The sequence below is a fragment of the Panthera tigris genome, chromosome B1 (assembly GCF_018350195.1).
Source record: "Panthera tigris isolate Pti1 chromosome B1, P.tigris_Pti1_mat1.1, whole genome shotgun sequence".
In the NCBI taxonomy this organism is placed as follows: Eukaryota; Metazoa; Chordata; class Mammalia; order Carnivora; family Felidae; genus Panthera; species Panthera tigris.
In genome coordinates, this window is record NC_056663.1 from 16,633,793 (window position 1) to 16,648,118 (window position 14,326).

The window sequence follows — 14,326 nt, forward strand, 5'->3', positions numbered from 1 at the left end:
CAGAGCCTGGAGCCTGCTTCCGATTCTGTGTCTCCCTCTCTCTCTCACCCTCCCCCATTCATGCTCTGTCTCTCTCTGTCTCAAAAATAAATAAACATTAAAAAAATTAAAAAAAAAATGTTACTTTTTAAAAAAGTTTATTTATTTTGAGAGAGAGTTTGTGCAAACAGGAGAGGGGCAGAGAGAGTGGGAGAGAGCGAATCCCAAGCAGGCTCTGTGCTGTCAGCATAGAGCCCAATGCAGGGCTCAATCCCACAGGGCCATCAGATCATGACCTGAGCTGAAATCAACAGTCGGACACTTAACTGACTGAGCCACCCAGATGCCCCCCTCTCACCCGCAAAAGCCACTCTTTGAAATGTGGATCTTTTCCTGCAGAGTGGCTAAAAAGACATCATTGTAATCTTTTATTAATTAAAAATGTTATAATCAGAAAAAATGGCTTTAATTCTACATAATATTAATGGAGGTGATAATATAATATTGGTAGAGGTAATATATTCTCAAGCTATATACAGTCATCTGTCCATTCCTGTCTTGAATTAGGCTGTGTCTGAGGTTCAAATTTGTTTCAGGTTTTCCTTCACTTTCCTGAGAGCTAAAATGAAATTTCTAGCTGCCTACTTTAGGCACCTTCGTCTAGATATTTCCAACAAATGTACCCAGTCCTACATGTCCCAATATCTTCTCCCTTATATAAAAAAACAAAGCAAAAAAAACCCCACAAAAACTCTTCTCTACTCCCATTTTGGTTAATGGCCTCATCATCTACCCAGTTGCCTGATTCCTCTTAAATTCCGTATCTCTTACCACCCTGAATTGATCAACTGATGAATGAGCATTAGAAGGTGGGCCCGAGATCCATGAGGCTGAGACTTCGTACCCTGATGGGGCAAACGAGGGTCTCCCTGAAAAGTAGCTTTGGTCATGTCCCTTCAAACACACACACGTGCGTGGCTTCCAAAGACTTTAGAGCACTCAGAGCTAGTAACGGGACCACAGAAATTAGGAGATTCTTACAATATAGCTCTAATCCGTGAACAACTAAAGCCAACAGTAGTGGTTGACATGGAACCCTCCTCTATTTCAGACGTTATGCTACGTACAACGTAGGTGTCTTTGACATTCGGTATGCTCATTTTAGATGAGAAAATCACGTTGCAGGGAGGTTTTATACCTTGGCCGTCTTCACCGTAAGCAGACTGCAGAACCGAGAATCCCACCCAGCAGTGCATGAGTCTGAAATCCATGCTTTTAAACACCAGCCCCAGCCTGCGACATACCACTTCCTGTTAAAAAGACTGGATCAGAAAAATATCACCTACACTGGCCATTCACAGTCATAGTCATTTATATTAATAATTTTTTAAAAAATGTGTCTTTAGACATTTCGTGCCGGGGTATACAGGAGGAGAGCGTGTGAGACGGTGCTCTGCCCGATACGCCCTCAACTCCTGGCTCTCGGTCCATTGGCTTTTACTCCATTTTCCGTGTGTCTCTGTTGATTCTCCACTGTGGATGGGACCGGGTTCCTCCTCCACCTCACTTGCATCATTGGACCTTACCCACACCTCAGGGTGGCGAAGTCTCTCCTTGTGAACTTCTTCAACCTTCTCATAGCTCTCAGGGAATGGCCCCACTTACTCCATTGCCTCTACGACGCCCAGGTCCCAGGCTCCCCAACTCCCTTTGAGGCTGGGCTATCCCTTGTCCTTGGGTCTTACCTGCCTTCTCTCACCCCTCTGGGGTCTTGTTCCTGGAGCAGACACTTTCTTTTGCATCGTCCCCCTCTTCTGCTGGAGCTTTGTCCGTAGCTATGAACAGGCTTAGCTCCTCGCTGCCACACATTTCCTCATTTCTCGTCCTTCCTCCCCTTTTCTTTCTACTGTATCAGCTGGACTCTTCTCCATGTATTTTCTAGCTGTATCGTTTACTTCCACATCCTTAAAAATACTCACTTCTTAATCTTTTGATATGCCTCTATCCCTGCATTGGAATGAAACACTCCTCAAAGTCAGCAACTGACTCATAAGAATGAAATCCAGGGGGGCATTTCACTAAGCCTCAGTTTCTTCCTTTCTCGTGTAAAATGGCAATGATAGTATATACCTCAGAGACTGGTTGTGCAGACAACGCAGTTATGCTCAAGCAGCGAGCGAGCGGGTGAGAACTCAATGTTAGTTGAGTGAAACAATTCTTGATGCCTACAAAGCTTGTTTTTCTGAGTAATTGTTGAAATCCCACCTCATTCAAGTCCTATTTCAAATATAATTTTCTCTAAATCATCTTCCCTGATTCTCAGAAAACCTCTTCCTTCCCTGAGCTGGTTATTACCATCTCTAGAACTTTATCTTTTGAGACAGAGGTTCTACCTCTTCATTGTATAAAAGTAGCTTTTGTGTGTCTGTTTGAAAGAATAGATAAATGCATTGATTATATCCCCCTTACAGCACTTTATCACCTTCTGTCTTCAATTATAGTAAATTAGAGCTCTTGTCTTCTCTCTTTCACTGCACTGTAAGCTCTTTTAATGGCTTTCTGGATCATTTTCTTATCTTTTCATTCAGCCTAAACACATGGTAGGTCCTTGATGGGTGTGCAATAAATGAATGATATGAAAACTCAAAAACCATTTTAAAATGTACAATTACAACTTTGCCATCATAGTAAACTTGGCTCTGTTCTCTCCTTAAGTCATACGCAGAACTGTGGATTTCTCATTCTCTGCTTTCCCCCAACAAAGCCTCCTTTTCAGTATCAGATAAAATTGGAAAGGATGTGACTAGCTAACTTATACTAACGTACAATCGAGACAGCAATCTTTAAAAGTCTGGAAGGAGGAGAGTTCGAGAACTTGTCAGTGTGTGGTCAAGCCCATCTACGGGAAAGGGTGACTGACTCCAGATATTTCGCTCCTCTTGGCAGTTAGAAACTCGTGGGTCCGTTGTATTTATTGGCCAAATATAATTTGATGATAATTTTAAAACCATTTGTCATGTGGCATTATACTTGCCGGATGACATTCTGACTTTATTTCCCAAAAGAATACACTGATCAATTAATAATTTGACCATTCTGTTTGGCCAAGATAAAATACTCTCACTCTCGGAGATGCTTTAGATAGAATGCATAGAGATTTCTCAAAACTGCTTTGCTTTTGGTTGGAAATCAGAACATGAAGATTTCAAACCAATACTTCCACTAATTTCTGCTAAACTCAGAAGTTGGTTGCATGACCCCATCGGATAACAAATACTTGGAGGACCAGGGTCCTTTTAGGTCCTAGTTCAGAAGCTCCTGCTCACTCCTCTTTCCGGTTTTAATCTGGATGGTAGAAACCTAGCGTCTCTTCTCACAGACTCAGAAGCGAAATGTAATAAAATGACTGAGGAGTCTGGGAATGAGGCAGTTCGTGAATGGAACATTCCCCAGGAAACATAATTTTATGATCATAATCTTTTAGTTCTTGACAGTCGCATAGTGAAATATCAGTGCCAAGAAGAGTGAACCAGAGTTTTGAGGGTATGTTTTCCCAATTCATTTCAAAGGAAGCAAAATGTAGCCTTCAAAATGATTATAATGCATTAATGCACCATGTAATAATATATGGATCAAGTTCAATTATTTCACCGGAGAACTGCCAATATATGAGGCGCATGTCCCCCTGAAGGGACCTGTGGGACTTTGTGTCAAAGGAAGGTGATTTTCAAACTAAACTAGATTGTTTAGGGCTTTGATTGTCATTTGCTTTTATTTATATAATGAGGGCGATGGAAGTCCTCTCTGCTGCCAATAAATCTAGAAAATAATTTAAAATATGTTCAAAACCCTTTGTGAACTGCAGAAGGAAGTTGTTTGTTTTTTTAATTCAAGAAAAAAGTCATTATTACAGAAGTCAATCAGTTATGTTAGTCTTATAAAATTAAATCTCTGGTAGAAAGGAAGCCAGTGATATAATCAGCTTTCAGACCACATATCATGTAAAAAGTCATGTTTCTAAATAAAGTCAGTTTCAAAGAATTCAGGATACATTACCATTCATCTGAATTACTGACCTAAAAAAGCCCTTTTCCCAAAACAGATATATTTTCAACAAATGAATAATGGTTTTTACGGTAAAGGAGGTAGCTATGCTTTCCTACATTTTTATTGTTTTCTTGACTGTCATAGACAACTAACACATAGTTAGGTTGTTTAGGAGGTTACATCAGGGAAGAAGTCTATAGTGGTTTAAATGAGCCAGATCATTTTAGATTGTGTTTCCTCTGTTGAGGAGTCTGATGACTTAAAAAGGATTGCTCTGACATTTAACTTACTGTTTTACATGAAAAACATTCTAACCAAAACCAACCAAACAATTCAAAAAAACAAAACAAAGAAGCAAACAAACACTAAGGATGTGCAGACTGAATTAATTTTCTCATGATGTGTTTTTTTTTCTTTCTTGAAAGTTTATTTATTTTTAGAGAGAGAGAGAGAGAGCAAACATGAGTGGGGGAGGGACACAGAGAGAGAGAGAGAGAGAGACAGAGAGAGAGTGAGAGAGAATCCCAAGCAGGCTCCGCACTGTCAGCACAGAGTCCAATGTAGGGCTTGAACTCACGAACCATGAGATCATGACCTGAACTGAAATCTGGAGTTGGACGCTTAACCAACTGAGCCCAGGTGCCCCTCTCGTGATGGAGGTTACATGGAATAACAGACAGTATATATTAATTTGACTACATCCATTTTCTTTGGCGTGAATATTATTTGTTGACATACGATATAACTGCCTACTTGGGCTAATCATCCTTTACTTAATTTACTCTTGGTCATACATGTGACAAGATGATGGTGGTAAAAATAGAAATAAAACTCTGTTGCTCTCTCATGGAGTTTACTTTTGCACAGAAAGATTAGACATATACAAAAACTTCATAAAAATGAAATAAAAGAAATATAGTGTACAAAGTGGGATGAGAGCATCTAAGAAGTAGCAACTCAATGTGTTGTTCATTAAATCTCTCTTTGGGAAGTAATTTAAGATCATTTGAATACTTCTGGAAAATTCCAATTAAAATAACCTTGGAAGTTTTGTAATTTCCCAGATCCTTCATTACAAGGTAACAAGGTAAAGCTCTTGGGATAGTACCTAACACAGACTAAACTCTATACAATTTGATATTATCAACACCTTTTGGATTGAATAAATTGAATAATTTTTTCTGTAGTTCATTGGACTCTGGTTGTTCGGGTTTTTATTGTGTTCTTAGGTTTAATCAGAAGCAGATACTTTGATTACCATGTAAAGTCTTCTAGCTCTTATGTTTTGTTTTTTTTTTTAACTTTTTAACGTTTATTTATTTTTGAGAGACAGAGACAGAGCACAAGTAGGGGAGGGTCAGAGAGAGAGGGAGACACAGAATGCAAAGCAGGCTCCAGGTGCTGAGCTGTCAGCACAGAGCCCCACGTGGGACTCAAACCCATGAACCGTGAGGTCATGACCTGAGCCAAAGTGGGACACTTAACCGACTAAGCCACCCACCCTCCCCTCAGCTCTTACAGTTTTTAAATTGAAAATATCTCCCAGACTGATCCCTTTTTCTATCCTGAATTCTCTATTTAACTATATGTATATATATATATACATATATATATATATATATGTATATATATATATATTTCTTAATGTTTATCTATTTTTTTTTAATTTTTTTTTTTAACATTTATTTATTTTTGAGACAGAGAGAGACAGAGCATGAACGGGGGAGGGGCAGAGAGAGAGGGAGACACAGAATCGGAAGCAGGCTCCAGGCTCTGAGCCATCAGCCCAGAGCCCGACGCGGGGCTCCAACTCACGGATGGCGAGATCGTGACCTGAGCTGAGGTCGGACGCTTAGCCGACTGAGCCACCCAGGCGCCCCAATGTTTATCTATTTTTGAGAGAGAGGGAGACGGTGTGAGCAGCAGGGGCAGAGAGAGAGGGAGACACAGAATCGAAAGAAGGCTCTAGGCTCTGAGCTGTCAGCACGGAGCCTGACGTGGGGCTCGAACTCATGAACCATGAGATCATGTCCCGAGCTGGTCAGACACTTACCCAACTGAGCCACCCAGGTGCTCCTCTATTTAACTGTATTTTAAAGCCTTAAAATAAAGATCTTAAATTTTGTAATTTTAGGTTTAAACTTTCTCTCTTAGGCTTATTTAAAAAGGAAAAATTTAACTTTAGTTGGTCATATTGCTTGATGAATGCGATTATAACCAGAGGCTTTAAGAAAGTGAAGAGTAGAAATCAATTTTTCTTGGTCTGAATTATTCACCAAACGATGTGTTACATTTGAGCTTTATCTAAGCTTCTGGTTCCACTCTTGTTTTATAGAATTATTAAATACAGTGCTTCTCACCAGGAAGACTGTAATTTAATTTTTATTTTTTTTATTTTTTTTTTAAATTTTTTTTTTCAACGTTTTTTATTTATTTTTGGGACAGAGAGAGACAGAGCATGAACGGGGGAGGGGCAGAGAGAGAGGGAGACACAGAATCGGAAACAGGCTCCAGGCTCCGAGCCATCAGCCCAGAGCCTGACGCGGGGCTCGAACCCACGGACCGCGAGATCGTGACCTGGCCGAAGTCGGACGCCCAACCGGCTGCGCCACCCAGGCGCCCCTGTAATTTAATTTTTAAAGTAATAGCATTTTCTAAAATTGTGATGTTTTTTATTTATGTTAAATATGTTTCTATTTATTTATGTCATTTTATTTTATGATTTCAGAAAAATCATAGTTGTTGTAAATTATTACTTTGTCTCTGAATTCAAGCAGCCTTAGCACAACACAGGGAAGAACTGATCACTATGAGCTATTTATCATTCAACAAATACTGACTGAATATTTCATATATTGACCTGTTTGCTGCATGCCTGCAATGTTCCAGCCGCTCTTCTAAAGCAAGCCGCGTTTTCCCTGTGACTCACTCTGCCCAAGCAACCTGGCCCTTTTCCTCCTGCTAGCTCTTGCTACTTTCTGCGCCCTCGTTGACTTCTGCTACCTAAACGGTTCAAGCCAGTGCTCAAGGTATACCAAACAACGCAAGTTTATTCACACTGTTCCAGAACAACTAAGTGGTTATCAGTTTTTTTTTAATCTTCACTACTAGTAATCATCCTTGCTATTAATAATGCTATGCCAGGTAAATTTTTAAATCTAGATATTGAGAGGCAAATGCTTTTAGAAGTTACTTATCCCCACAGGATATAGTATATAATATTTACTATACTGCAATTATGTACCTGACAGATTAGGTACACTCGTTTCAGAGAGGGCTCAAACTGTTCACCAGATGACACAATTAGCCCAGGACGGATGAAATCGTTATCCAGTATTTTTTCCTTTGTTAACTTAAACACAGAGAATTGAAACACTTAGATGTGAAGGCATCTTGATCATCTACGAAATAGCTCACTTTTAAGCAACCAAGTGTTGCTTTTTTGGATTAGTAATGTTAAGTGTAGGAAACCTTATAAAGCATTATGATCTGATATTACTACAGTCTAAAGAGCCAGAAGTAGCTGACTTGTCACCAGATGGTAGATGATTCCCCACAAAGTCAAAAGCATGTGCATGTTTTGTTTTCAGTTTTGTTTTGTTTTGATCAAAGGGCTGCTGTCTCTACCACGGTCACCTTCATAGAGGGCAAATGTCTTTCAAGAAGCTACCTTTCCCCACTTAGAAGACGGTACAGGGACTTCAGCTTTTTAGAGGAGGACAGAATGACTATTTACACAGATACATTCTCTACAGCATGGCCGATAATAATTCTTTAGAATGTCTCATTTGCATATGCTTTTTCTGTGCATTAAAACAAAAACACCATTCCTCATGCCATTCCTTGCTTGCACTCTTAGAGAATTTTAACATGTGCTGCAAAGCTTGGTTACAAGCTTATTTTTGCTGTAGTTTTTTGGATTCCTTATGGCTGAGCCTTTTAACCACTGTTCTGAAGAGAACATCAGGAGGTTTAGAGCCTGCAGGTTTTATGCTGTTCCTCACATTCCTGAAAAAAAAATTATGAGGAAAAGAATCCAAAATGAAGAATTATTATTACGTTGATCGGACTCACTCTCCAATCAATGAGGATATAATTGATTACAATAAAGTATTTTTGATTCGCAATTTATGCTGACAATTGAGAAAACATAAACAAAGTCAAAAGATTGAATGTCTAGGTTAAATAGAAAGTAAAGCATTTAAAAAGTAGACAACCACACAAATTTTAAAAAGCACTGAAACTTTCAAATACTATACTTGATTAAAAATAAATTTTCCTTAAATTATAACCTGGATGTAAAAATAAATTAGGAACTATAATGATAATATCGCTATGTTATTATTATTTTGGGGGGGTAGGAAAATTTCCCTTGAAAGTGAGATCTTTAGTTAGATTTAAGAAAAGTGAAAACCTTTTTGTTTTTCTTTCAAATAATGCTTTTTAAAGGTGCATCATCAACGCTGGACATATGCATACCTGACCTGCATGGGGAAGGAGGAAACCACTGTCTTTTGGCTAAAATTCCTAGCTGGTGAAATAGACATTTCTGTGTTGAAGACCAGGAGACAAGAAAGTATAGTTCCAGATGGCTATGTCATGCTGTTAAAACTTAAGAAAAAAAAAAAAAAAAAAAACACGAACAAGGAAACTTGTCTTTGCTGGTTCTCTGTCACTTAAATAAGATGATCTTAATTAACCTTAAGCTGGAATAAGAGTTCCTAATTGTCAATATTGGAACTCGGTAGCTACAGAGGTGTTTCCTTAATAGCTACAGAAGTGTTTCCTTAAGGCTAAAGGCATATGTCTTAACTTTTTCAGAAATGAGGTAAAGAGATTTGGAAAATCACCATATAATTTTTTGCAGTGATCATTTAGAATTTGATATACATATCCATAAAGAAATCATTAGTTTGGGGATCATTTTGAAAAAATAGCTAATATAATGAAATATTATAATACTTTATTATAAAATGCAACAAGAACAGACTCATTTTAATATCAAATGTAGTTATAAATAATTTAGGCCTTCAAAATATAACTTACTTAAAATAGAAAATACTAAAAATGATGTACAAATACTACAGAATCACGTTTCCTGAAGTCTAATTACTATGGACAGTTTAAAATAGCTGATTAAATGTGCTTAGTTCTTTAAGATGAATAGAACCAATGTCATCTTACACTTTTATTTAATTAGCATGCTATACATTAAAATCAGCTGGAAGATAGCCAAAGTAAGCCTTAAAAGGACAGCATGACAATTAAGAGCTGCCATTTATTTTATACTTATTTTAAAAGTCAATGCTGAATCATAATGTGAAAAAGTGCAGAAACCTGAATTTTTAAACAATTTTTTAATGTTTATTTTAGAGAGAGAGACACAGAGTGTGAGTGGGGGGAGGGGCAGAGAGAGAAAGTGAGACACAGAATCCGAAGCAGGCTTCAGGCTCTGAGCCATTAGCACAGAGCCTGATGTGGGGCTTGAACCCATGAACTGTGATATCATCACCTGAGCCGAAGTCGGTCACTCAACTGACTGAGCCTCCCAGGCGCCCCTAGAAACCTGAACTTAAGTGATTTTTCTAAATATTTTGATTTCTATTTCAAACATTTGTATATTTGAAACTTCCTAATCTTTGCTAATTTATGTACAAATTTCATATAATACTAAATACAACTTTTGCTTTCAACATGGTTATTGTGGACACAAAGTAATATATATTAAATTCTTCTTAGTAAAATTCCTAATCCATTCTTATTTTTGATTACAGCATTGTGTCAACTTTTTCATAAAAAGGCTATAAACCTTTAGGCCTAACTAAAAAAATGATTATCATGCCATATAGTATAGTAAAAGTGTGGGAAGTCTCTATAACCAGAAGTATGTGTATATTAACAGAGATCCTCACAGGTTCATCCAGGAGCCCAAGTTGTAGCCTAATGTAAGCCTAACGTAACCAGTGATTACCAGTAATATTTAGGCTTATTTAGGAAAATTAAAAGAAATTCTGCAATTATAGGTTCTATGTCAATTACTTGGTCTCTTTCCAGTTCATGACCTCTACTTCCTTCCAGCTTCAGTATGAAGAATAATTCCATAAGTATCTTCGTTATAATTATCAATTATCAGCAATTCAATATTAATTTTAAATGGTCTGATTTTAGAATGAACTTCTAATAGGAGTACTTACTATACTTATTTACCCCTGCAAATTCATAATACCTGTAAATAAAAAAAAACCCAGCATCTTCTAGTTACTAAAGCTTTCAGGCCATTTCTGTTTAAAGTTTACATTTTGTAAAATTATTCCTCAAAAATTGCTGATATAGGACATTTATAGCTTTTATCACATTGTGGCCCTGAAGCCATCTTTTCATCGTGAGGGAAATTAGAGACTCATTGCTACTTTTCAATATCTTGAGTTTCTCTGATAAGGTAGTATAATATATAATAGGTTTTCTGTTTTGAGATCAAGTCTGTATTTACAGTCACTAATACGAAAATAGTGAAGTTTGAGGTTACCGGGACAATGACTAAATGCCAAGTCCTGGACACCGGGCAAAGTACATTGATGGGTCAATAAAACTCTGGGAGCCTGTGAGCAGAGACAGGATGTAGTACGGTACAGGGAGCAGAACTACAGACATAAGATTCAGATGTAGGCGAAGGAGAAAGTGAGGAAACATCTGGGGAGACATCCTGGCTACATTTTCAAGGATACGTGACAGGTGGCTGCCACTGTGGGGAGACTTAAAGAAAAGGCTGTACAGCGGCTTTGCCAAAGTTCGGTATAGTGGAGCGCCTGGGTGGCTCAGTCGGTTAAGCGTCCGGCTTTGGCTCAGGTCCTGATCTCAAGGTTCATGAGTTGGAGCCCTGGCGTCGGGCTCTGTGCTGACAGCTCGGAGCCTGGAGCCTGCTCGGGATTCTGCGTCTCCCTTTCTCTCTGCCCCTTCCCTGCTCGTGCCCTCTCTCTCTCCAAAAAACCAAAACAAAAAACAACATTAAAAAAAAAGTTTGGCATAGTGCATTTGGGAAATTACAAAGTATTTGATATTGCTAGCAAGTGATCTGGGAAGTGGCAGAAAGTAAGGGTACGTAAATAGACAAAAGCTAAGGGGTGGTTTTGAAAGATAGGTATTACATCTCTGTATGTGGTCCTTAAAGTTGTTGAATTAATAACTGTGTAGATGTGCCGTGCACCAGTGGACTTAGAATGCTAATCTTTTGTAGCATATCGCCTTTAAAGGTTATTAATGTAGGGAAAAATAGCACAGGTATAAAGTTTGTGTGTCACCCCTCCCGTGAGCCAAGGGTCCCCTCGCGCATGGTGCCCCCACGAAGGCAGAAGGCGCGGCAGCAGGTGCACCTGAGGTATTCCGCAGATTGTTCGTCTCACGGCCAGTCGAAGAAAAACTAATACAAAATTGTTTTCTTGTTGCAGGTCTTTTCACTGTGCTAATTCTAAGCGTTTTTTTCTTTTTGTGCAAAGTTCTAAAAGGAATTAAATTGGAGAGAAGCTCTCTCTACCTTTTATTCTGTTGTAACAGAAACACTTCCTTGGCTGATACTTTTATTTACAGAATTTAGCTCAAAACTAAGTCTGTTCATGTAGCTTTCCTTTGAAAGCTAAACATGAGTGGAGTACAATGCTATCACTTCCAATTTATTCCATACAACGCCTCACATGCAACAAATAGGCATTATTCCTGTTTGTTCTCACTATTAAATGTTTGAACGTGATTCCCTAGACTGAGTTTGCTCAGTCTGTGTCTTTGTATCTTGAGTACCGGTGACATTTAGAACATGAGTTTTGAAAGATATTATCCCTCTACTTTATAAGTCACTTACTAGAGGGCTTTTGCCATTGCTGTCTCTGTGAAACAGGTGACGTACGCTCATATGTAGCAATAAAAATTACAATATACTTAATTAATAAAGGTGATTCCCATGTCATCCGTATTTTGGGGAAAAAGGAAGCAATAAAAATACATTTCTTAGGAGGAGCTCTCAGATATTCTTTATTTTACATTTCATGGTAGCCTCAGTCTTCAGTAGAGCTTTTTATTCAAAGTTTCCAACAAAATGTTTTGCATGAAATATTTTCAGTAGCATTGTAAACGATCTGATACGTTGGTCGACCAACAATAGAGTTGACTTAGGGAAAGCAAGAATGTTGTTGAAACCGAATTTAATCGTTATTTGGTCATTTCCTTCTCAATGCTTTTGATTTGACCCATTTCAATGCACAGAAACAGCTCTGTTCCTCAGAGACTCTCAATCAAAGAAATACTCACTAAGGGGCAACTCGTCCTGCAATCCAAAGTCTGTGCTATTGACAACAAACATCCTCAGCAAACGTTAGTGTTTGCAGGAGGTGTGCAGTGTGTTTGGTTTCAGTCTCTGTCTCTGAAACCTATCCGCTTGGGAGAAAAACTGGGCAATAGAAGAAGTTTACTGGCACATACTATATAGCCGTGCTTGAACTCAGTGCAGAGATCTCCCTTCCTTTCTTTCCTTGGATGCTGAGCCGGGGTAGGGGGGGGAGCACAATGGGGGTGTTGTGCTCTGGGCTAGCGTGGCATGCGTGATACTAGGAAAGGAAGTGTGAGCCGCTTCCAATATCTACACCGTTTGCTTTACAACCACCCTGAAGTAAATCAAACGGCACGCCACGACTCTAAGCTCAAAATAAGCAAGTGCAAAATCCACTGGCTATTGTGACCTAAATAGGGAACGGAATTCCTTGATTGAAATGTATACGTGGGTATGCTGTTAAGGGCTGTCAAAGAAATCATTTATGCAGCTTCAGAAATGTTCCATAATTTTCACACTGCTGATTTTCCATGTAGTTCTCTTAATATATGTCAAAGTACAGTTAATAAAAGGATCCATTGTGTATAAGGGAGAAAGGTTGTTGGTTATGAAGACTGTCCAGAACAACAAGCTGTCATGGTTTGTTACAACACTAAATATCTTAAACCCCAAGGCATATTGTAATTTTTTTTTTTTTTGTCATACAATTTCCGGAGCCCAAGTCACTATAACAACTCTATGTTTCTGACACTATTTTATGGAAATGTGTGTGTGTGTGTGTGTGTGTGTGTGCATGCTTCTCTGGGGAATCCAGAAAGCACAGTGAGTGTAAATCTTTGAGGTTAAGTTTTGCTCCAAATTATTGTTATGCATTGCTTTAAAAAAAAAAAAAAAGGCAAAGAAGCTTACCTCTGTCAGTCAAGAGGATACGCAGGGACCTCCTTCCCAGCCTCAGTCTCAGCGTGTAGGCAGATTCTCTGCGAGCCAACAATCTGTTAACAGGAAGCAGGTACACCCGAGAGCGCCCGCCTGCGTTACAGTCCGGTGCCCATCGGAGCACACACCTGCTTCTTCAGACCTGCGGCTCATATGCAGCAGCCGCGCACAGGACCGCCGTTCGCAGATGGTAACGCCCTCCTTTGGGGTCACTAGTTTTCAGGATAAGCAGCTAGAGAGCAGCTGCGATAACATTGCAGGGGAAGCTTGCCTGCCCAAGACAAAACCCTCTTCTGCCGTCTGATAGCAGATATGCAGCATGATCGCTCTGCCTTCCACTTTCTCAAATCAGCTCATGGGAACAGCAGGCAACAGCTTGTCCAAACGGCAGCTCGCGGGCATGCTTGGCCGTAATAACTGCGTGCTAGCCTGCCCATTTCTTCTCTCTTCTCTGAATGGATCTTTCGAAAATGCTTCTTCCAGGGCGACGCTCAGCAGAATATGCCACACGGTTTTCCATAAGTAAAATGGCTGGCCCTCTCAGCACTGCTGCAGACAGCTCATTGGGTTCCACTGGCTTTTCGTAGTCATGGCAACAACCAACAGACAGACTTAGACAGCAGGCATGGCTGATCATGTGCGGCACACCGACACAGCTTGTTAATTTCTTTTCACCAAACTCCTCATTTTTCGCGGAGGGTAGCTTCCGGTGTCTTTCTAAATGTTTCACCGATAGCACAAGTGCTCTGAGTTTTCAGCTTTCGTTAGGAACTTTTGCTAGATGAGCCAGTGCTCCATGTGAAATTGAGAAAGGGAAGCCCTTCTCGGTAGATGGATTCGGGTCTTTCCAGGTTAATAACATGTAAGTCACTGTAGAGACGCTAATGGGAACCATTGTCAAAACAGATTCTACCTTCACGTCATCGAATGGGCATAAGGGAGATTGGCAGATGTGGGCAGTTAGACTTTGTGTTTTTGTTTATTTATTTTTATTGTTTAAAAAAATTGTTTTTTTTATTTTTGAGAGAGAGAGAGAGACAGACCGTG

At 39.3% G+C, this 14,326-nt stretch overlaps 1 protein-coding gene across 3 annotated transcripts in view; it reads right to left on the reverse strand.

The window, feature by feature from the left end:
* Positions 1–14,114, reverse strand: part of SORBS2 (sorbin and SH3 domain containing 2) — a 221,503-nt gene extending 207,389 nt beyond the window's left edge. For 2 of the 3 annotated variants that reach the window (XM_042983004.1, XM_015545140.2), the window contains exon 1: positions 13,253–14,114. The gene's annotated coding sequence lies outside the window, so the exon portion shown is untranslated. The remainder of the gene's footprint in view (positions 1–13,252) is intronic. The other variant, XM_007098994.3, reaches the window with a different exon arrangement.
* Positions 14,115–14,326: the final 212 nt, after the last annotated feature.